The sequence below is a fragment of the Myotis nattereri genome, assembly GCF_964212035.1.
Source record: "Myotis nattereri genome assembly, chromosome: 2".
NCBI classification, from domain to species: domain Eukaryota; kingdom Metazoa; phylum Chordata; class Mammalia; order Chiroptera; family Vespertilionidae; genus Myotis; species Myotis nattereri.
This window is the reverse complement of record NC_138076.1, coordinates 117,762,986-117,788,910: the sequence shown is the minus strand read 5'-3', so window position 1 is coordinate 117,788,910 and position 25,925 is coordinate 117,762,986. Positions and strand designations below refer to the sequence as shown.

The 25,925-nt window shown below is 50.4% G+C and overlaps 1 protein-coding gene and 2 pseudogenes across 4 annotated transcripts in view; all 3 read left to right on the top strand.

The window, feature by feature from the left end:
* The window catches only part of CDK8 (cyclin dependent kinase 8), a 154,174-nt gene that overhangs the window by 24,135 nt on the left and 104,114 nt on the right, over window positions 1-25,925 (top strand). The gene's annotated exons all lie outside the window — the stretch shown is intronic.
* Window positions 5,473-6,132, top strand: LOC308513517 (leucine-rich repeat-containing protein 20-like; annotated as a pseudogene). Its single transcript has one exon. The product of its transcript is annotated as a leucine-rich repeat-containing protein 20-like (transcript).
* Window positions 24,443-25,517, top strand: LOC308513516 (large ribosomal subunit protein uL10-like; annotated as a pseudogene). The gene has a single exon. The product of its transcript is annotated as a large ribosomal subunit protein uL10-like (transcript).

Below are 25,925 nucleotides of genomic sequence, written 5' to 3'. Positions count from 1 at the left end.
CCTCACCCAGACTGGCCAGGCACCCCAGTGGGGACCCCCACCCTGAAGGGTGTGTGACCAACTGCAAACAGCCATTATCCCTTCACCCAGGCTGGCCAGGCACCTCAGTGGGGACCCCTACCCTGATCCAGGACACCCTTCTGGACAAACCAGCCGGCCCCCACCCATGTACCAGGCCTCTATCCTATATAGTAAAAGGGTAATATGCCTCCCAGCACCGGGATGAGCGGAGCTGCGAGGCATCCCAGCACTGCGATCAGCGGAGCTGAGAGGCCTCCCGGCACTGGAGCTGCGAGGCATCCCAGCACCAGGATCAGAGGAGCTGAGAGGCCTCCCTGCACCGGGATCAGTGTGACTGGGGGCAGCGCCCAACCCCCCTGATCTCCCTGCGGCTCTGTGTGTGACAGCGGCCGGGGCCACAACCTCCCTATCCGCCCTGCTCTGTTCGTGACAGGGGAAGGCGCCCCAACCCCCTGATCAGCCCTGTTCTGTGCCTGATAGGGGGGAGCTCCCCAACCCCCTGATCTCCTTGCGGCTCTGTGTGTGACAGTGTGCGGCACCCCAACCCCCTGATCTGCCCTGCTCTGTGTGACACGGTGCGGCGCCCCAGCCCCCCCCCCCACCCCCCCCACGGCCCTGCTCTGTGTGTGACGGGTTAGAGCCATAACCTCCTCATCGGCCCTGCCCTGAGTGTGAGAGTGATAGCGCCCCAACCCACTGATCGGCCCTGCTCCGTGGGTGATAGAGGGCAGCGCCCCAACACCCCCTCCATGGGCCCCGCTCTGTGTGTGATGGGGGAGAGCCATAACCTCGCCATCGGCCCTGCCCTGAGTGTGACAGTGGCGGCGCCGCAACCCCCTTATCGGCCCTTCTCTGTAGGTGATAGAGGGTGGTGCCCCAACCCCCTGATTCGCCCTGCTCTGTGCGTTACAGGGGGGAGCTCCCCAACCCCCTGATGGGCCCTGCTCTGTGCATGACAGGGTACGGAGCCCCAACACCCCTGATGGGCCCTTCTCTGTGCATGTCGGGGTGGCGCCGCAACCTCCCCATCGACCCTGCCTTGAGTGCGACAGGGGGCGGTGCCCCAACCCCCCAGTCGGCCCTACCCTGAGCATGACTGAGGGTGGCATCGCAACCTCCTGATCCGCCCTGCTCTGTGCATGATAGGGGGCGGTGCCCCAACTCCCTAATCGGCCCTGCTCTGAGCCCGACCAGGGGCTGCACCTAGGGATTGGGCCTGCCCTCTGCCAACCGGGAGCAGGCCTACGCCAGCAGGTCGTTATCTCCCGAGGGGTCCCAGACTGCGAGAGGGCACAGGCCGGGCTGAGGGACCCCCTCCCCGCCGAGTGCACAAATTTTTGTGCCCCGGGTTTCTAGTACATTTATAGTTTACTAGAGCCCCAGTGCTTGAAAATCGTGCACTGGTAGGGTCTCTAGCGCCTGCTGGCTGGGGCCTTGCTCCCTTTCTCTGGCTGCCTGCCATCGCCACCACCACTGCTGCTCAGGGCCTCCCTCCCTTCCCCTGGCCAGCCCCGCTTCCTGGAGGAACTCCTGGTCATGGGGATAATTTGCATACTACACTTTTATTATATAGGATGAAGTTTTTAAATAGCTTTATTGATAATAAATTTACATACCATACTCTTTACCTACGTAAAGTTTATAGTTCACTTCTTTTTAGTGTATTCACAGAGTTGTGCAGGCATCACCACAATCTCATTTTAGAATATATTTGTTACCCCTAAAAGAAACCCTGTACTCATTAGCAGTCATTCCCCTTTCCTTGCTGCCCCAGGCAACCACTCATTTCTGCCTCTGGATTCACCTATTCTGGACATTTCATTTAAATGATATCATTCAAAATGGGGTCTTTTGTGACTGGCTTCTTTCTCTTAATATGTTTTCAGGTCTCATCAATGATTTAGCATGTATCATGTTTTGTTTACTCATTCATCAGTTGATGGATATTTGTATTGTTTCCACTTTTTGGTTATTATGAATACTGCTGTTCTACATTGGTGTAGGAGTATCTGAGTCCCTGCTTTTAATTCTTTGGGTATATACCTTGGAGTGGAATTGCTGAATCTTATGGTAACTCTGATTAACTTTGGCAAACCACCAAACAGTTCCCTAGCCACTGAACCATTTTACATTTCCATCAGCAGTGCATGAGGGTTCTAGTTTGACCACATCCTTGCTTACACTTATTTTTCTTTCTTTTAGTTTTGATTTGCATTTCCCTAATGGTTAAAGATATTGAGCATCTTTTCATGTGCTTATTGACCATTTGTATATCTATTTGGGAAAATGTATTCAAATTTTTTGTTCATTTTTATTATTGACTTGTAGGATTTTGAATCTAGACCCTTACTAGATATGTGATTTGCAGATATTTCCCCCCACTCTTTGGGTTGTCTCTTTACTTTTTATTGCCTAAGAGTAAGGACTTACTCTTATGGGGGTTTTTTTTTTTCCTAAGAATTTTGTAATTTTAACTCTTAGATTTAGTTCTATGGTCAATTTTGAGTATTTGTGAGTTTGGGTCCAAGTTGTTTTGCTGGTGGGTGTCCATTTGTCCCATCATCTTTGTATAGTCTGGACATCTTTGATAAAAATGAAATGGCTCTAAACATAGGATTTTTTTCCTGTGCCCTGAATTCAGTTCCATTGATCCATATGTTTGTCCTTAACCCAGTACTACAGTGTATTGATTACTGTAGTTTTGTAGTAAGTTTTGAAATTGGGAAGTGTGAGTTCTCTTAATTTTGTTCTTTTTCAATATTTTTTTTCATTTTTATTGTGGTAAAATATACATAACATAAAATTTAGTATCAATAACCATTTTAACTGTACAATTCAATGGCAATGAGTACATTCCTATAGTTAGTTATGCAATTATCTCCACCATCTATCTGTGGAACTCCTTTCATCTTGAAAAACAGAAACTTTGTATCTGCTAAATAATAACTTCCCATTCTCCCCTTTCAAGCCCCTGAAAACTCCCATTCTACTTTATAGCTCAATAATTTTGCCTGTCTCAAATATCTCATATAAGTGGAATCATATGGTATTTGTTTTTTGTTTTTGTTTTTTTTGTGGCTGGCTTATTTCACTTATCAGAGTGTCATCATAATTTACCCATCTTGTAGCATATATCAGAATTCCCTTTTTAAGGATGAATGATATCTCACTGTATGTATATAGCACATTTTGCTTATCCATTTATCCACTGCTAGACACTTGGGAAGCTTCCACATCTTAGCTTCTGTGAATAATGCTGCTATGGGTATGGGTGTACAAATATATCCTTACAACCCTGCTCTCAATTTTTTTGGATGTATATCCAGGAGTGGAATTGCTGGGTAACATGGTAATTCTATTTTTAATTTTTTTGAGAAATCACCATATTGTTTTCCACAGTGGCTGTACCATTTACAGTCTCACCAACAGTGCACAGGGGTTCTACTTTCTCCACATCCTTGCCAACCCTTGTTTTGTTTTATTATTTCATTTGTGTCTAGCTTCTTTTAAAAAAATGTAAATCAATTTTTATTTTTCAATTACAGTTGATATATAATATTATATTAGTTTCAGGTGTACACCCCAGTGATTAGTCATTATATAACCTAAGGGATCATCCCAATAAATCTTGTATTCTCTGACACTATACATAGTTATTAGAATACTATTGACTATCTTCTGTTTTGTTTGTTTTTTTAAGTAGCCATCCTAATGGGTGTGAGGTGGTATCTCATAGTTTTGTTCTCATTTCCCTGATAATCCTATATAATAAAAGGGTAATATGGAAATTGTCCCCTGGACAGGGAGTTCGACCAGAGTTCAACCAGGGGGCAGGGCCAGCCCGGAAAGTGCCCTCGGTCCCCCCTTGCTCCCCTTCCGGTCGGCCCCACCCCGAACTGGGCCCCCTCCCCCCCCATCTCCCACGTCCCCTCCCCCTGGCTGGCCTGGCCTGATCGGCCCCAATGGGGACAGGCCAGCCGGACCCCACCCATGCACGAATTCATGCACTGGGCCTCTAGTTAATGATATTGAGCATCTTTTCGTGTGCTTTTTGTCCAGTTGTATGTGTTCTTTAGAAAAATGTCTGCTGAGCTCTTTTGCCCATTTTTGAATATAGTTGTTTAGCTTTTTGTTGTTGAATTTTTGGAGTTCTCTATATATTCTGGATATTAATCCATTATAAAATAAATGATTTGCAAATGTTTTCTCCTAATCTGTGGGTTGTCATTTTACTCTGTAGATAGTCTTCTAATACATAAAATTTTAAGATTTTCCTGAAGTCTAATCTTTTTTTTCCTTTTGGTTCCTATATCTTTGGTGTTATGTCCAAGAAATCACTGCTAAATCCATTGTCTGAAGCCTTTGTCTTATGTACATTTTGATCATGGATCCATTTTGAATTAATTTTGAATTAATTCTCTTCCATATGGATATCCATTTTTCAGCAACTTGTTAAAAAGATGCTTTTTCCTGTATTGAATGGCCTTCACATCCTTGTTACAATCAATTTGACCATATATATGAAGGTTTATTTTTGGACTAGTTATTCCATTTTATTGGTCTATATCAGTGGTCAGCAAACTCATTAGTCAACAGAGCCAGATATCAACAGTACAACAATTGAAATTTCTTTTGAGATCCAAATTTTTTAAAGTTAAACTATATATGTAGGTACATTGTTATTAACTTAATTAGGGTACTCCTAAGGCTTAGGAAGAGCCACACTCAAGGGGCCAAAGAGCCACATGTGGCTCGTGAGCCGCAGTTTGCCGACCACTGGATATGGTTGTCTTTATGTCATTACCACACTGTTTTGATTACTCTAGGTTTCTAGTGTTTTGAAATCAGGAAATATGAATCCTCTAACTTTATTCTTTCTTAAGAATTGTTTTGATTATTCTGTGGCTCATTGAATTTAAACTCTGAGTACATCTGGTATTAACTTTCATTTTTCTAATGTATTGGGATGTTTTAGAAATACTAATATGTGTGTGTATGTGGTTCGAAGTTACAAAGTTTTTTAGGTAACTGGCTCACTTTCATTCACCAAACCTCTTTATTTTAATCATTGTGGATGAAAATCATTCTAAAATGTATTACCTAATTTATATATAATATATGTATGTGTTGTCTCCTGGACTAAATAGCTATGGTTTTAGAGTTCATTTGCCTATGTTGTTTTCCTTTATTCTTCCCTTCTTGTCAGCTGTCACTTGAAAAAGATACTTAATGTTGTTTAAACTATAGGAGTAATAAGTGTCATAGTAGAACATGCAAATAAATTCTAATAAAATAAAATTCACCTTATTTTGGCTACCTAGACTTTTTTCTAGGCATTTTAAAAAATATATATTTTTATTGATTTCAGAGAGGAAGGGAGAGGGATAAAGAGATAGAAACATAGCTGCCTGCCGCTGTTGTGTGGGGTGCCGCTGGTGGCCGAGTGAGCGTGACTGCGCTGCGCAGGGTGCTAGGAGGTATTGTTGCTGTGCAGGCCCCTTTGTGAGCAACAGACCAGCCTAGTGGCTGGCAGCAGGACACCCCAAGTCTGCATGCTGAGGAAGATGGGTGAGGTGGTGGCCAGAGTTGCGAGGAAGGTCAACGAGACGGTGGAGAGTGACTCTGACACCCTGGATCTGGCGGAGTGCAAGCTGGTGTCTTTCCCCATTAGCATCTGCAAGGTCCTGTGGAATGTCACTGACCAGATCCACCTCATCACGCTGGCCAACAATGAGCTCAAGTCCCTCACCAGCAAGTTCATGACCACATTCTGTCAGCTTCAAAAGCTCTGCCTGGAAGAGAACTAACTTCCTGTACCATCTCCCCAACGAGGTCAGTGCCCTGCAGCACTTCAAGGCCATCCACCTGTCTCGGAACCAGTTTCATGACTTCCCTGAGCAGCTCACCCCCCTGCCGGCACTGGAGACCATCATTTTGGAGGAGAATGAGATTGTGGATGTGCCCATGGAGAAGCTAGCCGCCATGCCTGCCTTGTGCAGCATCAATCTCCACTTCAACCCGCTAAACGCCGAGATGCGCGTCATCGCCCTGCCACTCATCAAGTTTGACATGCTCATGTCTCCAGAGGGCACATGGGCCCCCCTACCTTAGGCCTCCCTCCCTCCTCATGCCCACCCTGAAGGGACAGAGGCCACTTGCCTGGCATCCTGAGGGGAGGGAGCCCCAAGGGCCTATGGGAGGCCTAGCTTGGGGGCCTGGGGATAGGTGGGCAAACAGCACGTGGGAGGGGGTGCAGCAGTCGAGGATAGATATCGCTTAGAGCTGTAGAGTTCTGGAATACCCAGAGGAGGAGGCAAGGTGGGGGCCAGAGCCAGGATTCTGGGCATTCATAGCCTCTATGCAAACTTGGGCAGACCCCCCACCTTCTCTGAACTTACAATTTTGGGAAAAGGGTAGTAGTGGCAGTGGGTCTCTGCCTCCTTGGGCTCCTTGGAGGCTTTTTAGGGAACACACGTCTCCAAGTCTTTGAATCCTTGGTATCTTCTGAGCTTGCAGCTGAGCATTGCTGAGCATTTCTTGGGCCCCTGTGGGTTGAGGCCTTGCTTCTAGTGCTGAGAGCCAGTCACTGCCCTGAGACAAACAGAAGACAACCTGCATCTATTTATTGCTTCCTGGGAACCACCCCTTCTCTGTGCCCCATCCTGAGCCCTGTAGATCCCTGGATTGGCAGGAGCCTGAACCAGGAGTTGTGGGAAAGCTGTGGAGAGAGTGCGGAGGCTGCAGCAGGGCTGACAGTGTTTACATAGGAGCCCCAGGGCCATCAGGCCAGAAAACTGGGGAGCAGATCAAGGTGGCTCTGTCCTTCCTCATGATTAAGAAATTGCTGGAGTGACCAGCTGCACCTGGCATCACCCCTTGAACTACAGGAGAGTGGCCCAGAGAGAAAGAAAGCCATTTGTGCCTGTGCCTCCCTCTGCACAGTCTCCCTCTGGCGGCAGACTGGCTGCCTTGTCATTGGTTCACCTGGATGCAGGCGGCACTATGCACCGTTGGAGTGTAGCTGGCCAGCCCCCGGGTCACCACTCAAAGCCCTGATAACCTCGTCATTTCTAGGCTCTGAACCTGGAGCCTGGCCAGGCAGTAGGGTGGCCTGCCATCCATGTTTGCTCGGGACTTTTCAGTGCTAACACAGGGACAGGGACTGCAAACAGGGACAACTGGTGGCTCCACCAGGTGAGGGCCTAGGGCTCTGGCTTCCTGTGACAATACCTCTGGTTTGGAGAACCCCTGACCTCTTGATCCTGCAGGTATCTACCTCCTACCTTCTCATCTGTGGAGCAAGCAGATCAGAGCCCACCTGGTCTGGACTTTTGTTGGAGTCTGTGGGAGATGCCTTAGTCCCAAGGACTTGGGGCAAACCAGGCCACCCAAATCCTACATCCGTAGGCCAGTGGCCACTGTTCCACACTCAGAGTACTGACCCTTTCTCAGAATGTACCAATTTCCTTCCTCTTCCCCTTTCCCTTCCCCAGCCCTGAGGCTGCCCTGCCCAGGCCTCCTGTCTCTTGGCAAGAAGCTGACAGGTTGGGAGATTGTAGGCATGTCACCAAGCACTTGAGAACTCAGCGTCCCAGGAGACGCCTGTTCACTCTGCTCATCTCCGAGGCCTGGTGGGTCAAGCTCTGGGAAAAGGGTTTTCAGGGCAAGGAGACCAGATAAGATCTCCAGGGCTACTGAGTTCAGCCGGGGACAAGTGAGGGCTGCAGGCTAGCCTGGCCTGGCCCCACTCACCGTGTCCTGGAGTGGGTTTTCTCCTTGTTGAAGAAGGGGTGCATTTGCCTGATATGCAAAAAGGCATTGTATGGCCAGAGCCTGCAACTCAGTGAGGTGTGCATCAGCACCTATGGGAGCTTGTTAGAAACACATAACCCCAGGCCCAATCCCGGACCTCTGGGATCAGAACCCGCACTCCAAGAGATCCCCAGGGATTCCTATGAGCACTTTACTGTTTAAGCAGCAAGGCCTAGCCCTAACCAGTTTGGCTCAGTGGATAGAGCGTCGGCCTGCGGACTCAAGGGCCCCAGGTTCGATTCCGGTCAAGGGCATGTACCTGGGTTGTGGGCACATCCCCAGTAGGGAGTGTGCAGGAGGCAGCTGATCGATGTTTCTCTCACATCAATGTTTCTAACTCTCTATCCCTCTCCCTTCCTCTCTGTAAAAAATCAATAAAAAACATTTAAAAAAAAAAAAAGAAGAAGAAGAAGCAAGGCCTGGGGTGGCCCTGGGGATGGCCTAGGAGTGAAAGGTAGAGTTTCTCAGCTTTCCCCCAACACCAAGTCTGTGCCCATCCCCCTCCCTTAAGTAGCCCTTCACTCCCACCCCTGGCCTCATAGATTTTTTCAGAGTCTGTGTGGCACTCTGGTGAAGCGAGTGACCTGGAGTCCCCAGGAGATGAGGGTTGAATTTGCTTGGCCCTCTAGCCTCCCTTTCTGGTTCAACCCTGAGTGCCAGCTGCTACTTCCCCAGGTCCTCATCTCAAGCCTTTCAGAGAGGTTGTTTCTGAAAGCTGCATCCTACTCTGCTTGGAGAGTGTGCCCTGGCCTCTCTGGGAAAGCTGGGCAGCAGAGAAGCCCAGATCAGAGCACAGTGTGAGCCCTTAGCTTCAGTCTGCAATAAAGAATGCATTGGTTTAAAAAGAGAGAAAAAAAAAAGAGATAGAAACATCAATGATGAGAGAGAATCATTGATTGGCTGCCTCCTGCATGACCGACACTGGGGATCGAGCCCGTAACCCTGGGCATATGCCCTGACTGTGAATCAAACCTGGAACGCTTCTGTCTATAGGCCGTTGCTCTATCTACTGAGCCAAATGGGCTAGGGCCCTAGGCATGTTTTAAATCAGATTATATTGTGCCTTTTGTTTGAAACTTGCTTCATTCCATCAATAGTAGGTTATGTATATTCCATGTCATTAGCCATCTTTCTAACCTTTGCATTTAGTTTTTAAAATATATATTTTATTGATTTTTTACAGAGAGGAAGGGAGAGGGATAGACAGTTAGAAACATCAATGAGAGAGAAACATCGATTAGCTGCCTCCTGCACACTCCCCACTGGGGATGTGCCCGCAACCAAGGTACTTGCCCTTGACTGGAATTGAACCTGGGACCCTTCAGTCCACAGGCCGATGCTCTATCCACTGAGCCAAACCGGTGAGGGCTGCATTTAGTTTTAATGTGTGTATTTATTGTATTGGGTGGCATAATTTTTTAATATAATTTGCATTTACATTTTACTTTTACATTCAAGTTTTTCATTGCAATTAAATTTTTATTCTCATAACATTATTAGGTATGAGATTGACATCTTATGCAGTATGTTAGCTTTATGAACTTAAACAGTTTGTGTAATCTCTCTGAGCATGTCACATTTCTCTGTAAAATGAATTCACTTCACATGTTCTTTTTGTATGCCATAATAAGATAAAGCATGTAAAAGAAGTTTTAAAGTTCTTACAAGGCCATGTAAGTTACATGTACTTTAATGTATTTATTAAATTGATCTCACTTGTCCAGTCATTAACGATTTTCTATTTTTCCAGTGTCCAAGTATGCAAATTCAAATTTTTAAAGAAGATTTTAAGATTGTTAATAGATAATTCTCCTAAATACAGGGGGGGACAAAAGTAGGTTTACAGGTGTAAGTATGCAAAACACAGTTTATTCTTGTATTACTAGTGGCCTGGTGCACGAAATTCGTGCACGGGGGTGGGGTGGGGCAGGGTGTCCCTCAGCCCAGCCTGCACCCTCTCCAATCTTGGACCCTTTGGGGGATGTCCAAGTGCCGGTTTAGGCCTTATCCCAGGATGTCCAACAGGTCTGATCCCATGATGTCCAACTGCCGGTTTAGGCTCTATCCCGCCCAACTACTCCCCTGCTGGCCTGATCACCCCCAAGGCTTTTATTAGTATACTAGACGCCTGGTGCACAAAAATTTGTGCTCTCAGGGGGGAAAAGGGGGGTCCCTCAGCCCAGCCTGTGCCCTCTCGCAGTCTGGGACCACTCGGGAGATAACGCCCTGCTGGCTTAGGCCTGCTCCTGGGTGGCAGAGGGCAGGCCCAATCCCTAGGTGTAGCCCCTGGTCGGGCTCAGAGCAGGGCCGATTGGGGAGTTGGGGCGCCGCCCCCTGTCATGCACAGAGCAGAGTGGATCGGGAGGTTGCAATGCCACCCTCAGTCACGCTCAGGGTAGGGCCGATTAGGGAGTTGGGGCACTGCCCCCGTCACACTCAAGGCGGGGTCGATAGGGAGGTTGTGGTGCCACCCCCTGTCACACACAGAGCAGGGCCGTTCAGGGGGTTGGGGCGCTGCCCCTGTCATACACAGAGCAGGGCCCATCAAGGGGGTTGGGGCTCCGTACCCTGTCACGCACAGAGCAGGGTCGATCAGGGGGTTGGGGAGCTCCCCCCTGTCACGCACAGAGCAGGGCCCATCAGGGCGTTGGGGAGCTCCCCACTGTCATGCACAGAGCAGGGTCAATCAGGGGGTTGGGGAACTCCCCCCGTCATGCACAGAGCAGGGCCGATCAGGAGGTTGGGGAGCTCCCCCCTGTCATGCACAGAGCAGGGCCCATCAGGGGGGTGGGGAGCTCCCCCCTGTCATGCACAGAGCAGGGCGGATCAGGGGGTTGGGGCGCCGCCCTCTATCACCCACAGAGCAGGGCCGATCAGGGGGTTGGGGCGCCGCCACTCTCACACTCAGGGCAGGGCTGATGGGGAGGTTATGGCTCTACCCTGTCACACACAGAGCAGGGCCCGTGGGGTGGGGGGGTTGGGGCGCCGCCCCCTGTCACACACAGAGCCGCAGGGCGATCAGGAGGTTGGGGAGCTCCCCCCTATCAGGCACAGAGCAGGGCCGATCTGGGGGTTGGGGCGCCTTCCCCTATCAGGAACAGAGCTGGGCCGATAGAGAGGTTGTGGCCCTGCCCCCTGTCACACACAGAGCCACAGGTCAATCAGGGGGTTTGGGTGCTGCCCCCGTCATGCTGATCCCGGTGCCGGGAGACCTCGCGGCTCCGCTGATCCTGGTGCTGGGAGGCATATTACCCTTTTACTATATAGAATAGAGGCCTGGTGCATGGGTGGGGGCTGGCTGGTTTGCCCTGAAGGGTGTCCCGGATCAGGGTCGGGGTCCCCACTGGGGTGCCTGGCCAGCCTGGGTGAGGGGATGATTGCTGTTTGCAGCTGGTCACACACCCTTCAGGGTGGGGGTCCCCACTGGGGTGCCTGGCCAGTCTGGGTGAGGGGCTGAGGGCTTTTTTCAGGCTGGGACTGAAGCTCCCAACTGCTCCTTTTTTTTTCTTTTCTTTTCTTTTTTTTTTTAAATTCTGAGCCAGCTTTAGCTCTGAGGCTCCAGCTCTGAGGCCTCCGCTCCTGAAAGCAGGTATCTGGTTTGTTTAGGTTCTACAATCGAAACTCTGTATCAACTCCAGGTCTGAGATCCCGGCTAGCTGAAAGCTGGTTTCTGGGGTTTTGTTTAGCTTCTATTTTTGTAACTATGTTTCAAACTGCCAGCTCAGAGGCCTCCAGCGGCAGGTGGGGAACGTTGGAGTCCTCCGTCACTGAAGCAATCAAGCCTCATGTTAGTTTCAAGCTGCCTGGCTGCCGGCTGCCATCTTGGCTGGCAGTTAATTTGCATATCACCCTGATTAGCCAATGGGAAGTGTAGTGGTCATACGCCAATTACCATGTTTCTCTTTTATTAGATAGGATATATTACCCTTCACAGAAAATTTCACTAGCCCTGCTTTACAATAAGGGCTTGCCGATTGGATCATTGGGGCCAGACACCAAGATTTCCTTTCTTTGAATACTGGAGGGAATAATTATCTTGTCTTTAAGTTGCCCTGGACATCAAATGACATAATGACTTAGAAAAGTATAAAAGCACCATGTAAAGACAAATGTCTTTTTCATGTACTGAAAAGACAATAAAGTGGTAAAATGAAAAATACTATTTTTATTCTCCCCTTTCCTTCCTTTACAGCCTTTATTTAAACTTTGAAATGTATAAAAATTTCACTCCTACTTTCATTTCTTTATATTCAATATTATTTTGTATTAGTTTCAGGTTTATTAGTTACAGAATAGTGGTTAGACAACCATATACTTCACAAAGTGTTCCCTGATATTTCCAGTACCCACCTGGTATCATACCATCATTACAACACTATTGACTATATTCCCTATTTAAGTGACAATAGGTTTACAGGTTCTTTCCAGTCTTTCTTTTGTGTTGCTCGCCCTTTCTTTTCTTTCTCATGTCTTCCCTCATTTTCTTTATATAGTATATCAATTGGCCTCAAAGCTCAGTGAAGGCACTGGGACACGCTTAATCCATTTTACAGACCAGGAAACTGAGGCCAGTTCCAGTTGGCTGCGGAACTTGACTTAGAGCGCAGGGAGCCCTCACAACTGCACTCTCCGCCTTTCCTAAGGGACAGCCGTGGGGCAAACAGAACAAATCTCCTCGTGAGGCTTTCAAGCCTCGTTCTCAAGCACCTCTTCATCGTGGATGCTCCACATTCTTTCCTCTCCCCTGTCCCCCACCCCCATTCTTTACTGCCCCCCCCTTCTGGGGAGCAGGTGGTAGGCTTCGCACTCACCGTGCAGGCGTGCACCCCCATGGGGCGGGACAGGAACTGGGGGCAGGGTGGGCACAGGCTTGCTTTTGGGCCAAGGTGGGAGCAGGAGTCCTGGCCTCTCAAGAGCGCAGGCCGTGGCGAGGCCCGGTTAGTGCTGGGAACTTCACCAAACTGCCGCACTGGGGTACCTAGCAGTATGGCACCCCTCCACTGAGGTGGCACCGCCCCTCAACTCCCACCTCAGGGCTGCAAGTCCCTGCCCCTCTGCCTGGGCATCCTTCCACGCTGGCAGTCATTGCCTCTTGTTTCCCACATCTTGGGGCCACTGCAGAACCTCACTCTCCCCAGGCGAGGCAGATCCCTGCCCACCAGCATCCTGCCCCTGCCCAAGCCCCTTCCAGTGCACCCTGCCTCTGCGCTGCTCTGCGCCCTTTGGGCTGCGCGACTCCTGGCCAACCGCTTCGCCAAAGCTGTGGCGCTCAACCAGGAGCTGCCCCTCAGGCGGAGGCCTGTCCGCGTACCTGCAGACCCCATGGCTGGCCGCTTTGCTGAAGCTTCCTCTTCCTTCAGGCACTCTCCTCAGACCCCTGGGAGCTTGGCTTCTGCGGCCCCACCCCTCCCTGGCTCCCTGCAGCCCCCGCTCTACTCGGCTGCCTGTCAGAACGCTTCCGGGGCGCCTTGCTGCAGTCACCGTGGTCCTGGGGCAGGGGGTATGGGTGTGGGGAGCAGCTCCAGTAAAGTTTCGTAAACCCCAGGTCAGCGTTGGGATTTGGCTGCGGGCCGTGGGGGAGTCTGCGTGGGTGGGACGAAATCACGCTTAGACCCAGAGTGCCGCCCCGCAGCCCTGCAGCCACACCCACCCTGTGAATGGTCGTAATGTGACTGCGTACTGGACAAATTTGCATATTCCTGTTATATATGTAGATTATTTATTAACTAGAGGCCCGGTGCATGAATTCATGCACAGGTGGGGTCCCTCAGGGTGGCCTGTGGAGATCGGGCCCCAGCTTGTGCCCCCAACCTCGCTGCCCCAGCTCGTGCTCCCAGCCCCGCAGCCCCGCCTGGCACCGCATCTTGGCCTCTCCAGCATCCTGCGTGCGTGGTGATCAGTTGAGGCTGGTCACCGTCTGCGGGGTGATCAGTCGGGTGATCGAGCCCACACTTGCACTCACCTTGGCCTGGCACCGCCCGCTCACATGCTCCACCACCACACCATAGTCCTGCTCTCGTAGGGTCCAATCAGGGCCAGCAGTGCCTCCACTGCCTCCTGCTGCCAGTGCTGCATCACTGTGCCCACCATGTTTCACGCCGCCTCCTGGTAGTTAGCGCACATCATAGCGAGCGGTCTCTTCGTCAAACGACTGCCTGAGGGGACTATTTGCATATTAGGCTTTTATTAAATAGACTAGGGGCCCGGTGCATGAAATTCGTGCACTGGGTGTGTGTGGGGGGGAGAGTGTCCCTCAGCCCAGCCTACCGCCTCTCACATACTGGGAGCCCTCAGGCGTTGACCCCCATCACCCTCCGATCGCCTGATCGGCCCCTTGCCCAGGCCTGACGCCTCCGCCAGAGGTGTCAGGCTTGGACAGGGGACCCCCATCTCCCCCCGATCACTGGCTCTGGCCCCCGCCCAGGCCTGAGGCCTCTGGCCCAGGAATCATGCCTGGGCAGGGGACCCCCATCTCCCTCTGATCGCTTGCTCCACCCCCCGCCCAAGCCTGACGCCTCTGACCCAGGCTTCAGGCCTGGGCAAGGGGACCATCATATCCCCCCAATCCCCGGCTCCGCCCCCCACCCAGGCCTGATGCCTCGGCCAGAGGAGTTGACCCTCATCACCCTCCGATCACCAATCACCGGATCGGCCCCTTGACCAGGCCTGAGGCCTCCGGCAGAGGTGTCAGGCCTGGGCAGGGGGCCCCCAGCTCCCCGCGGTTGCAGGCTCCGCCCCTGCCCAGGCCTAACACCTCTGGCCTAGGCTTCCGGACCAGGCAGCGGGGACCTGCAGTGGCAGCGGGGGGCGCCGCGATCGTGGGCTTCACTTTAGGCCCAGGCAAGGGACCCCTAGCTCCTGGGACTGCCAGCTTCGACCGTGCCCAGCTCCCATCGCTGGCTCCACCCCTACTTCCTGCTATCACTGGCCAGGGCGGCAAAGGTGCCTGATTCTCCGATCATGGCTGGGGGGCAGGGCAAAGGCGGCCCCAGGGCCTCCTTTGCCCTGCCCCCCAGCTCTTAGCTCCCCCCTAGGTTTCTGATCACTGTCAGTGGCAGGGGGCTTCTTCCTGCTTTCCCTTTCGCCTCCCTGCATTGTGCCTACATATGCAAATTAGCCGCCATCTTGTTGGCAGTTAACTGCCAATCTTAGTTGGCAGTTAATTTGCATGTAGCCCTGATTAGCCAATGAAAATGGTATCGCCGTACGCCAATTACCATTTTTCTCTTTTATTAGTGTAGATAGTTGTATTTTCCATACAAATAAATGTAAACCTACTTTTGCCCACTTGGCAAGTCTGTTTGCAAATAGCAACCTATAGTGCTGTTGCTGCAGTGTGTTGGTTGTGTTTCTTGAAGTACTGTTTGTTACCACTGCCAGACTCTTCTTTCTAAACAAAAGCATGAAAGAGTGCTTGGGTAAACAAAACAGTTCTGTTTCAGAGGGACGCCCAAACACTCAAACAATCTTTGTGTGCCTATTCTTTGTATGCAATTATTATTTTTCTTATTTAGCCTGTGATTATTCCAGTTTGCATTCTACTAATGCCTTCATGTGGTGGTTTTTCCCCTCCAGTTAATTGGTAATGTTATAGCCACATCCTATATAATAAAAGAGAAACATGGTAATTAGCCGTAACTTCGCTACCCTTCCCATTGGCTAATCAGGGCGATATGCAAATTAACTGCCAGCCAAGGTGGCGGCCGGCAGCCAGGCAACTGACACGAACAGGAGGCTTGCTTGCTCCAGTGACGGAGGAAGCCAGTGTTCCCCGCCTGCCGCTGCTGGGCTCTGACCTGCTCTCTAAGAAACATTGTTACAAATATAGAAGCTAAACAAAACCCCAGAAACCTGTTTTCAGTGAGCCGGGATCTCAGAGCTGGAGTCGCAACAAAGTTTCAAATACAGAAGGTAAACAAAGTCCAGAAACCTGCTTTCAGCAGCCGAGGTCTGAGCTAACGTGGGCTCTGAGCTCCAGTGACAGCCATAGAAGGTAAATAAATCCCAGAATAAAAAAAAAAAGGAAAAAAGAAGAGGCTGGGAGCTTCAGTCACCCGCCAGCCTGAAAATGGCCCTCAGCCCCTCACCCAGACTGGCCAGGCACCCCAGTGGAGACCCTTACCCTGAAGGGGGTGTGACCAGCTGCAAACAGCCATCATCCCCTCACCCGGGCTGGCCAGGCACCCAAGCGGGACCCCCACCCTGATCCAGGACACCCTTTAGTGCAAACCAGCTGGCCCCCACCTGTGCACCAGGCCTCTATCCTATATAGTAAAATGGTAATATGCCTCCTAGCACCGGGATCAGCTGAGCCTCGAGGCCTCCCAGCACCAGGATCAGTGGAGCCGTGAGGCCTCCCTGCACCGGGATCAGCCGAGCCGCGAGGCCTCCCAGCACCAGGATCAGTGGAGCCGTGAGGCCTCCCAGCACCGGGATCAGCCGAGCCGCGAGGCCTCCCAGCACCGGGATCAGTGGAGCCGTGAGGCCTCCCAGCACTGGGATCAGCAGAGCAGCGAGACCTCCCAGCACCGGGATCAGCGGAGCCGTGAGGCCTCCCAGCACCAGGATCAGCGGAGCCGTGAGGCCTCCCAGCACCGGGATCAGCGGAGCAGTGAGGCCTCACTGCCCCTGTGTCAAGCGGAGCCATGAGGCCTCCCAGCACCGGGATCAGCGGAACAGCGAGGCCTCCCAGCACTGGGATCAGCAGAGCAGCGAGACCTCCCAGCACCGGGATCAGCAGAGCAGCGAGACCTCCCAGCACTGGGATCAGCGGAGCCGTGAGGCCTCCCAGCACTGGGATCAGTGGATCTGCGAGGCCTCCGGGCCTGGAATAAGTGGCGCCACAAGGTCTCCTGAACCCGGGATCAGCGGAGCCGCAAGGCCTCCCAGCACCAGGATCAGCGGAGCCGTGAGGCCTCCCAGTACTGGGATCAGCAGAGCTGCGAGGCCTCCCAGCACCGGAATCAGCAGAGCTGCGAGGCCTCCCAGCACCGGGATCAGCGGAGCAGTGAGGCCTCACTGCCCCTGTGTCAAGCGGAGCAGTGAGGCCTCCCAGCACCGGGATCAGCGGAGCAGTGAGGCCTCCCAGCACTGGGATCAGCGGAGCAGTGAGGCCTCCCAGCACCGGGATCAGCGGAGCCACAAGGCCTCCCGAATCTGGGATCAGCGGATCAGCGATGCCTCTTAGCACCGGGATCAGCTGAGTAATGAAGCCTCACTGCCCCTGTGTCAAGCGGAGCCATGAGGCCTCCCAGCACCGGGATCAGCGGAATAGCGAGGCCTCCCAGCACTGGGATCAGCGGAGCAGTGAGGCCTCCCAGCACCGGGATCAGCGGAATAGCGAGGCCTCCCAGCACCGGGATCAGCGGAGCCACGAGGCCTCCTAGCACCAGGATCAGCGGAGCAGCAAGGCCTCACTGCTCCTGTGTCAAGCGGAGCCGCAAGGCCCCCCAGCACTGGGATCAGTGGAGCCACGAGGCCTCCTGGCCCCTGGAGCAGCATGACAGGGGGCAGCGCCCAAACCCTCTGATTGCCCTGCAGCTCTGCGTGTGGCAGGGGGCAGGGCCACAACCTCCCTATCCGCTCTGCTCTGTTCGTGGAAGGGGAAGGCGCCCCAACCCCCTGATTGGCCCTGCTCTGTGCCTGATAGGGGGGAGCTCCCCAACCCCCTGATCGGCCCTGCTCTGTGTTTGACAGGGTGGAGCCATAACCTCCCCATCGGCCCTGCCCTGAGAGTGACAGGGGGGAGCTCCCCAAACCCCCCATGGGCCCTGCTCTGTGGGTGACAGAGGGCGGCACCCCACCCTCCCCATCGACCCTGCCTTGAGTGTGACAGGGAGCGGCACCCCAACCCCCCAACTGGCCCTACTCTGAGCGTGACTGAGGGTGGCATCGCAACCTCCTGATCCTCCCTTCTCTGTGCATGACAGAGGGTGGCGCCCCAACTCCCCAATCGACCCTGCTCTGAGACCAATCAGGAGCTGCGGGGCAGGCACCTAGGGATTGGGCCTGCCCTCTGCCACCCGGGAGCGGGCGTAAGCCAGCAGGTTGTTATCTCCCGAGGGGTCCCAGACTGTGAGAGGGCACAAGTGGGGCTGAGGGACATGCCCCCCCTGCCAGTGCACAGATTTTTGTGCACCGGGCCTCTAGTCCTATATAATAAAGAGCTAATAATGCAAATGGTCATCATGCCCTCATGCCGTTACGCTGTAACGGCTCAGACACTCAACACTGCAGAGAGAGGAATGGGGACTAGCCAGGCTGCGGCCTGGGAGAGGGACAAGTTGCCCGCCCCGCTGTCCCGGGTGCCATTAGCTATGCCTGTGCCTGCACCTGTGGCCCGGGAGAGAGACAAGCTGCATGCCCTGTGGTCTCGGGTGCCAACGGCTACATCTGCGGCCCAGTGGAGGGACAAGCCGCCTGCCCTGCGGTCCTGAGCACCAGCGGCTGCACCTGCGCCTGTGGCCTGGTAGAGGGACAAGCTGCCCGCCCTGTGGTCCCGGGCGCCTGCAGCTGCGGCCCGAGCTATGCTGGCCCAGGTTCTGGGTGCCTGTGACTGGCCAGAGGGAGGGAAGCCCAGGTCCTGGGACATCCCCCAAGGGGTCTCGGATTGGAGAGGGTGCAGGCTGGGCTGAGGGGACCTCCCCCCATGCACGAATTTCATGCACTGGGCCTCTAGCCCTATCTAATAATAGAGAAACATGGTAATTAACCGTAACTTCGCTACCCTTCCCATTGGCTAATCAGCGAGATACGCAAATTAACTGCCAGCCAAGATGGTGGCCGGCAGCCAGGCAGCTGAAGCGAACAGGAGTCTTGCTTGTTCCAGTGATGGAGGAAGCCAATGTTCCCCGTCTTCTGCAGCCCAGGTCTGAGCTCCGGATGCAACAATGTTGCAATTATAGAACCTAAACAAACCCCAGGTACCTGCTTTCAGCCAGCGCGGCCTCAGACCTTAGAGCGGCCAGTGATGGCAACAGAGTTTCAATTATAGAACCTAAGCAAACCCCAGGTGCCGGCTTTCAGCCAATGGGGCCTCAGAGCTTAGAGCGGCCAGTGATGGCAACAGAGTTTCAATTATAGAATCTAAACAAACCCAGATACCTGCTTTCAGCCGGCAACGACCTCAGAGCTGGAGCCGGCTCTCAGCTCCAGTGACTGCTAGAGAAGGTAAATAAATCCCAGAATAAAAAAAAAGAAGAAAAAAGGAGAGGCTGGGAGCTTCAGTCGCCCACCAGCCTGAAAACAGCCCTCAGCCCCTCACCCAGACTGGCCAGGCACCCAGTAGGGACCCCCACCCTGAAGAGGGTGTGACCAGCTGCAAACAGCCATCAGCCCATCATTCAGGCTAGCCAGGCATCCCAGTGGAGACCCCCACCCTGAAGGGGGTGTGACCAGCTGCAAACAGCCATCATCCCCTCATCTAGGCTGGCCAGGTACCCAAGCGGGACCCCCACCCTGATCCGGGACACCCTTCAGGGCAAACCAGCCGGCCCCCTCCCATGCACCAGGCCTCTATCCTGTATAGTAAACGGGTAATATGCAAACTGACCCTAACAGCAGAAGGACTGGGAATGACTGGTCACTGTGACACACACTGACCACTAGGGGGCAGACGCTCAATGCAGGAGCTGCCCTCCGGTGGTCAGGACGCTCTCACATAGGAGGAGCTCTGCTCAGCCACAAGCCAGGCTGATGGCTGACAGTACAACGGTGGTGGTGGGAGCCTCTCCTGCCTCCTCAGCAGTGCTAAGGATGTCCGACTGCAGTTTAGGCCTGCTCCCCACTGGCAAGTGGACATCCCCTGAGGGCTGCCAGGCTGCCAGAGGGATGTCTGATTGCCATCTTAGGCCCAATCCCCTGGGGAGTGGGCCTAAGCCAGCAGGTAGTCTTCCCCTGAGGGGTTCCAGACTGCGAGAGGGCACAGGCCGGGCTGAGGGACCCCCCCCCCCCCCCCCCGAGTGCACAAATTTTTGCGCACCGGGCCTCTAGTTAGGTTATAAAAACTCATGCTGTAAGAGACTTTTCTATATTTGCTAATACAGAGTAAATAGTAAGTACTGTAAATACTTGTTGATTGCAAATTGCCCATTTCATACATTATTTCAAGTTTGGTACAGTGAGTTGTACTTACTGGTTAGGATCTGGTTGTATAAATATGGTTGTTTTCATTATAAGCATTTGAATGAGTTCCAGAAAATTGTAGGGGGAGGGCAATTCTAGAAAACACGTTTTCAGGAGTATGAGTTGGGCACTTTAAACAGGTATTCACTGTATCATTTAGACCATGTGTTAAAACAAAGTAGAAAATGTTATCCTCTTATTGTATAAAATAATCATACTACTTTACTTTTGACAAGTGTCACATTGTAGGAAGAGAAGAACAAGAACAAGTTTGGAGAAAGGCAAATAAAATTTGGGGGAAGGGTACTGTAGTATATAAACTTTTAGTTTATATAAATTTTTAGAAATGGATTTGAAGTATAGAAAACTGATTATACAGGTAAGTTGAATATGGGCTTGGTTGGAAATCTCAGTTTTATGAGCTAATTGTTTCTTTCCCAATCTTGAAATAGGACAGTTGTATATAGGCTCTGCAATACTTTAACTTGCTGCTGAAAATATAATGAATTTCTATGCAAATTTAGGTATATTCATAAATTACAGATCTATAGTTAGTTACTAATAGTATTAAGCTATTTTAAGACTAAATCTCAGTCTTCTGAGGTTTAACTGAAGGGAATAAGTATGCTTTCCCATGTGGGTGCTATCCTATATAATAAAGAGGTAGTATGCAAATTGACCCTCATGCCCTCACAGTATGGCTGCCTATGGCCAGGCCGGCAGGGGGGTTATTGAGAGATGACCAAATGACTGAACAGCAGGCTGCGTGGGGCGACCAGGCTGGCAGGGGCCTTAGTGAGGGACGACCAAATGACTGAACAGGCTGCGTGGGGCAACCAGGCCGGCAGGAGGGGCAGTTGGGGGTGACCAGGACAGCAGGGGGGGCAGTTAGGTGGAGGGGTGCAGTTGGGGGCAACCAGGCTGGCAGGGGGGCAGTTGGGGGCAATTAGGCAGGCAGGGGAGGCAGTGAGGGGCAACTGGGCCAGTGGGGGGGGCAATAGGGGTGACCAGGCTGGCAGAGTAGGGCAGTAAGGAGTGACCAGGCCAGCGGCGGGGGAGACAGGAGTGACCAGGCCAGCAGGGAGGGGGAAGTTGGGGGTGACCTGGCTGGCAGCGGGAGACAGTTAGGGGCGACCAGGCCATCAGGGAGGCAGTAGGGGCGACCAGGCAGGCAGGCAGGTGAGCAATTAGGAGCCAGCGGTCCCAGATTGTGAGAGGGATGTCCCAACTGCAATCGGACATTACCCAAGGGATCCGGATTGGAGAGGGTGAAGGCTGGGTTGAGGGGAATTTCATGCCCTGGTTTAACGTAAGAGGGAGAAGAACATAGCTTCTTTGTGACTCAAGATGTAGAATTGTGACCAATGATTGAACACTAAAGAAGATACACTTTGCAGCATTGTAATGTCAGGAGCAATTTTTAACCATGTTGTCTAAGCACAAAGTGGAAAGTAAAGAATTCTATCTTTTACAGATGGTTTCAGCATATCCTGAATGACACATTGATGGAGTTGTAGAGGAAACTCAAGCACTGAATGGGTGTTTAGATTAAATCACTTGTATACGCCTACCAGCTCTGAGATTTTAAAATACTAGGAACCATCATCAGTTAGAGAACATTGGCCTGAATGGGCTGAATCTAGAAAAATACAGTAAGTTATGCTGAAACCTGAGATGGTTGGTTTGCCTATAAAAGTTGATGAGTCCAAGCTCATAATTTTTACATTTTTTAAACAATACTTAAAAATTTTGAAAATAATGAAATGATCATGGAAAGAAGTATAAACAGTATATACATAGTCCATAATAGGGCATGGTAGTGCTCCAGTCCTCTGAATACCCTATGTCTTTCTCAAACTAGTAGTGAGAGAAAAGGAGGGCTGAAAATTATTCTAAGGTTTCTGGCTTGAATAATTAAGTTGATGGTGGGGGATGCCATTAATGGAGAGATGGAGAAAGAGCTGAAAGAATAGGAAGCTGTGTCAGGCAGTTTTACTGAGTTGTCTTTCATTGTCTAATTTAATTATTTAGGTCTTGAATTCTGTTTGCTCTCTAGTGGCATCTTACCTTTTCAGGTGTTACATTATTTCAAAAGGAATAAGAGATGTCTTAAAGAGCTTTTCACTGGATTAAAACACCTCTTAGAAAGAGAGAGTTCTATACAGAAAAATACCAGTTGATAAATATGGAAGGAATGATAGAATCAGAAAAACCATTTTGTAATTCCCAGTTTAACAATTGGTTCAGACAAGAATCATCTATGGATGCTAAAGCCATTTGATGAAAGTTCGTTGGAAAATAAAATATTCCTTTTGTTTCCAAGTATCACCTCACAAATTATATAGTAATGCATCTGTTAGTCACCACACACACACACACATATATATCCCACGTTCAAAGGCTGTTAAATTGCGTTGTTTACCCATATCTTCAGAAAAAAATCACTTCTACTGTCATGGTGAACAACCTGCTTCCCTATTTATAATGGTCTGGCCGTCTAGCAACTTCAGCACGAAATTATAGCTAATTTGCCTATAAATGTCAGGGGGTCATAATAATCTGGCCACTCAGTGTATATCTTCTGATGTGATGCAATAAGAAAAAAAAATTACCTATGAAGTATTCTTGCCCAAAATGTTTAACTTAAGTATGTAAGTATTTATTATATTACTAGAAGGCCATTGCATGAAGATTCATGCAGTAGGCCTTCCTTCCCTGACTGCTGGCACCGGTTTTCCTCTGGCACCTGGGACCCAGGCCTTTGGTCCAGCCGTGGCTGCAGCGGAGAAGCCAACCTCTTCAGTCTTAAGTCTTCAGTCTTCAGTCTTCGCTCCGCGCCTGTGTATGCAAATTAACCGCCATCTTTGTTGGGTTAATTTGCGTAGCTGCTCTGACTGGCTAGTGGGCATAGCGGAGTGACACCAGTTTGTATGTTTCTCTTTTATTAGTGTAGATTCCTTCAATTTTTCATTAGGTTTAAAAATTTTAAATGGTAAATTTTTTCAAAGTATGATTTTTAATGACTATTAGAATCTTTTGTAGCTGTATGTGACAATTTGTTATATAATTAAACTAGAGTCCCGGTGCATGACATTGGTGTACTGGTGGAGGGTCCCTTAGTGCAGCCTGTATCCTCTCACAGTCCAGGACCCCTTGGGGGATGTTCGCCTGCTGGCTTAGACCAGCTCCCCAGGGGACATCCCCCAAGGGGAGAGGGCCTAAGCCAGCAGGCGGACAACCCCCAAGGGGAGCGGGCCTAAGCCAGTAGGTGGACATCCCCTGAGGGGTCTTTAGCGCTGCCACGGAGGCGGGAGAGGCTCCTGCCACTGCTGCTGTACTTGCCAGCCATGAGCCCGCTGGCGAACAGCACTCTCCCTGTGGGAGTGCACTGACCACCAGGGGGCAGCTCCTGCATTGAGCATCTGCCCCCTGGTGGTCAGTGTGCGTCATAGCGACCGGTCATTCTGCTGTTTGGTCGATTTGCATATTAGCCTTTTGTTATATAGGATGTAAATCTTAGGGATGAATGGTGGTTTAGGAGCTTAAGTAAACTCAAATATTCATTTAAAACTATAATATAATAAAAATAGCACTAAAAGTAACTCTGAGTGACTGTAACTTTGTGAACATTTCACTTATTCTTCTTGGAGCCTCCTGCTCTCATTAAAGCTGAGTGAGCCCTGAGCCTCCAGGACTGAATTGATAAGGATATGGGAATAGTGAGATATGTATTGTCAACTACACAGATCCTGTAGTTCCATAACAGTAAGGAGCTCAAAATTTGGTATTGTCTGTCTATAAGTTAAGCTAGTTAGCCACTGCTGGTATATTGTGGTACCTCAATGTGATTTTAGTTTAATTTCACTGATAATTAATGAATATGATTAGTGACCACTTGAATATCTTTTGTGAAGATATTCTTTCAAATCTTTTGCCTGTTTTTCTACTGGGTTTTCTAATTTTTTTCTTATTGATTTGTAAGAATTTGTATCCTTTGTTGAATACACATGTATTGCAAAATTTTTCTGTCATTCTGTGGATGCATGTATACTTTTGTAACTGTCTTTTGATAAGTTCTTTATTTTAGCACAATTTAATCATTTTTGTTTTTTGTGTGCAGCAATTTTTGTATCCTATTTAAGAAATTGTTGCCTCAAGGTTCTTTCAACATTTAGAACTATAATCCATTTAGGATTAATGTTTATATATTGTGTTAGATAGGGTCAAGATTTGTTTTATATATTGTGATTACTGTAACTTTACAATAAGGCTTTGTAATAAGTCGGGTAATATAAGTTTTCCAATTTGTTCTTTAAGATGGACATGGCCAATCTAGCTTCTGTTTATTTTCCATACACATTTTAGAATTAGTTTATCAAGTTATACCAAACACACACACAGACACACACAAACCACAAAACCTACTGGGATTTTGAGTGTGATTGCTTTGAATCTATAGATCAGTTTGGTCCTCTTGCCAGGCGTCCTCGTGGGAGTGACATCGTCTTTAAACCCTGTGTGGCAATCCCTGACGCACCGCCGCAATGCCCAGGGAAGACAGGGCGACCTGGAAGTCCAACTACTTCCTTAAGATCATCCAACTTCTGGATGATTATCCAAAATGCTTCATCGTGGGCGCAGACAATGTGGGCTCCAAGCAGATGCAGCAGATCCGCATGTCCCTCCGCGGGAAGGCGGTGGTGCTGATGGGCAAGAACACCATGATGCGCAAGGCCATCCGAGGACACCTGGAAAACAGCCCAGCTCTGGAGAAACTGCTGCCTCACATCCGGGGGATGTGGGCTTTGTGTTCACCAAGGAGGACCTCACTGAGATCCAGGACATGCTGCTGGCCACTAAGGTGCCAGCTGCTGCCCGTGCTGGTGCCATTGCCCCGTGTGAAGTCACTGTGCCAGCCCAGAATACTGGTCTTGGGCCAGAGAAGACCTCCTTCTTCCAGGCTCTGGGCATCACCACTAAAATCTCCAGGGGCACCATTGAAATCCTGAGCGATGTACAGCTGATTAAGACTGGAGACAAAGTGGGAGCCAGTGAAGCCACACTGCTGAACATGCTGAACATCTCCCCCTTCTCCTTCGGGCTGATCATCCAGCAGGTGTTTGACAATGGCAGCATCTACAACCCGGAAGTGCTTGACATCACAGAGGAAACTCTGCCTTCCCGCTTCCTGGAGGGTGTCCGCAATGTTGCCAGCGTATGCCTTCACATTGGTTACCCAACTGTTGCATCAGTACCCCATTCTATCATCAATGGGTATAAGCGAGTTCTGGCTTTGTCTGTGGAGACTGATTACACCTTCCCACTTGCTGAAAAGGTCAAGGCCTTCTTGGCTGATCCATCTGCTTTTGTGGCTGCTGCCCCTGTGGCCGCTGCCACCACTGCTGCTCCTGCTGCTGCTGCAGCCCCAGCCAAGGTTGAAGCAAAGGAAGAGTCGGAGGAGTCGGATGAGGATATGGGATTTGGTCTCTTTGATTAATTATCAAAAAGCAACCAGCTCAGCCAATTCTATTTGAGAAACAAGGAAATAAAGCTTACTTATCTTAAAAAAAACACAAAACAAAACAAACAAAAAAACCATTCTTAGCTCATGGGCAGTGAAAAAAACAGAATGTGGGCTGAATTTGACTCGTGGGCCAAATTCATTGTTGTAATGCTGATCCCTGAAGCATTACAACAATGAATGGAAATGTGGGAGGGATAAAGTTAATAGGATTTTGTATGAGCTAAGCTTCCTTGCTCAGACATGTTTTGTCTTTTCAGTGAGCTACAAAGATTGTATAGCATGAAGGACCTTGGAGTTAAAAGAAGATCTTTACCGTGGCTATTGTTAGTCTTTTGCCACTGGGTCAAGAGAAACTTTAGTAACCTCTAGATTTCTGATGACTCTCATGAAGTTAAGTCAGAACACCAAGGGCTTGTTCAGATTTTTCATGGATGAATAGGTGGAA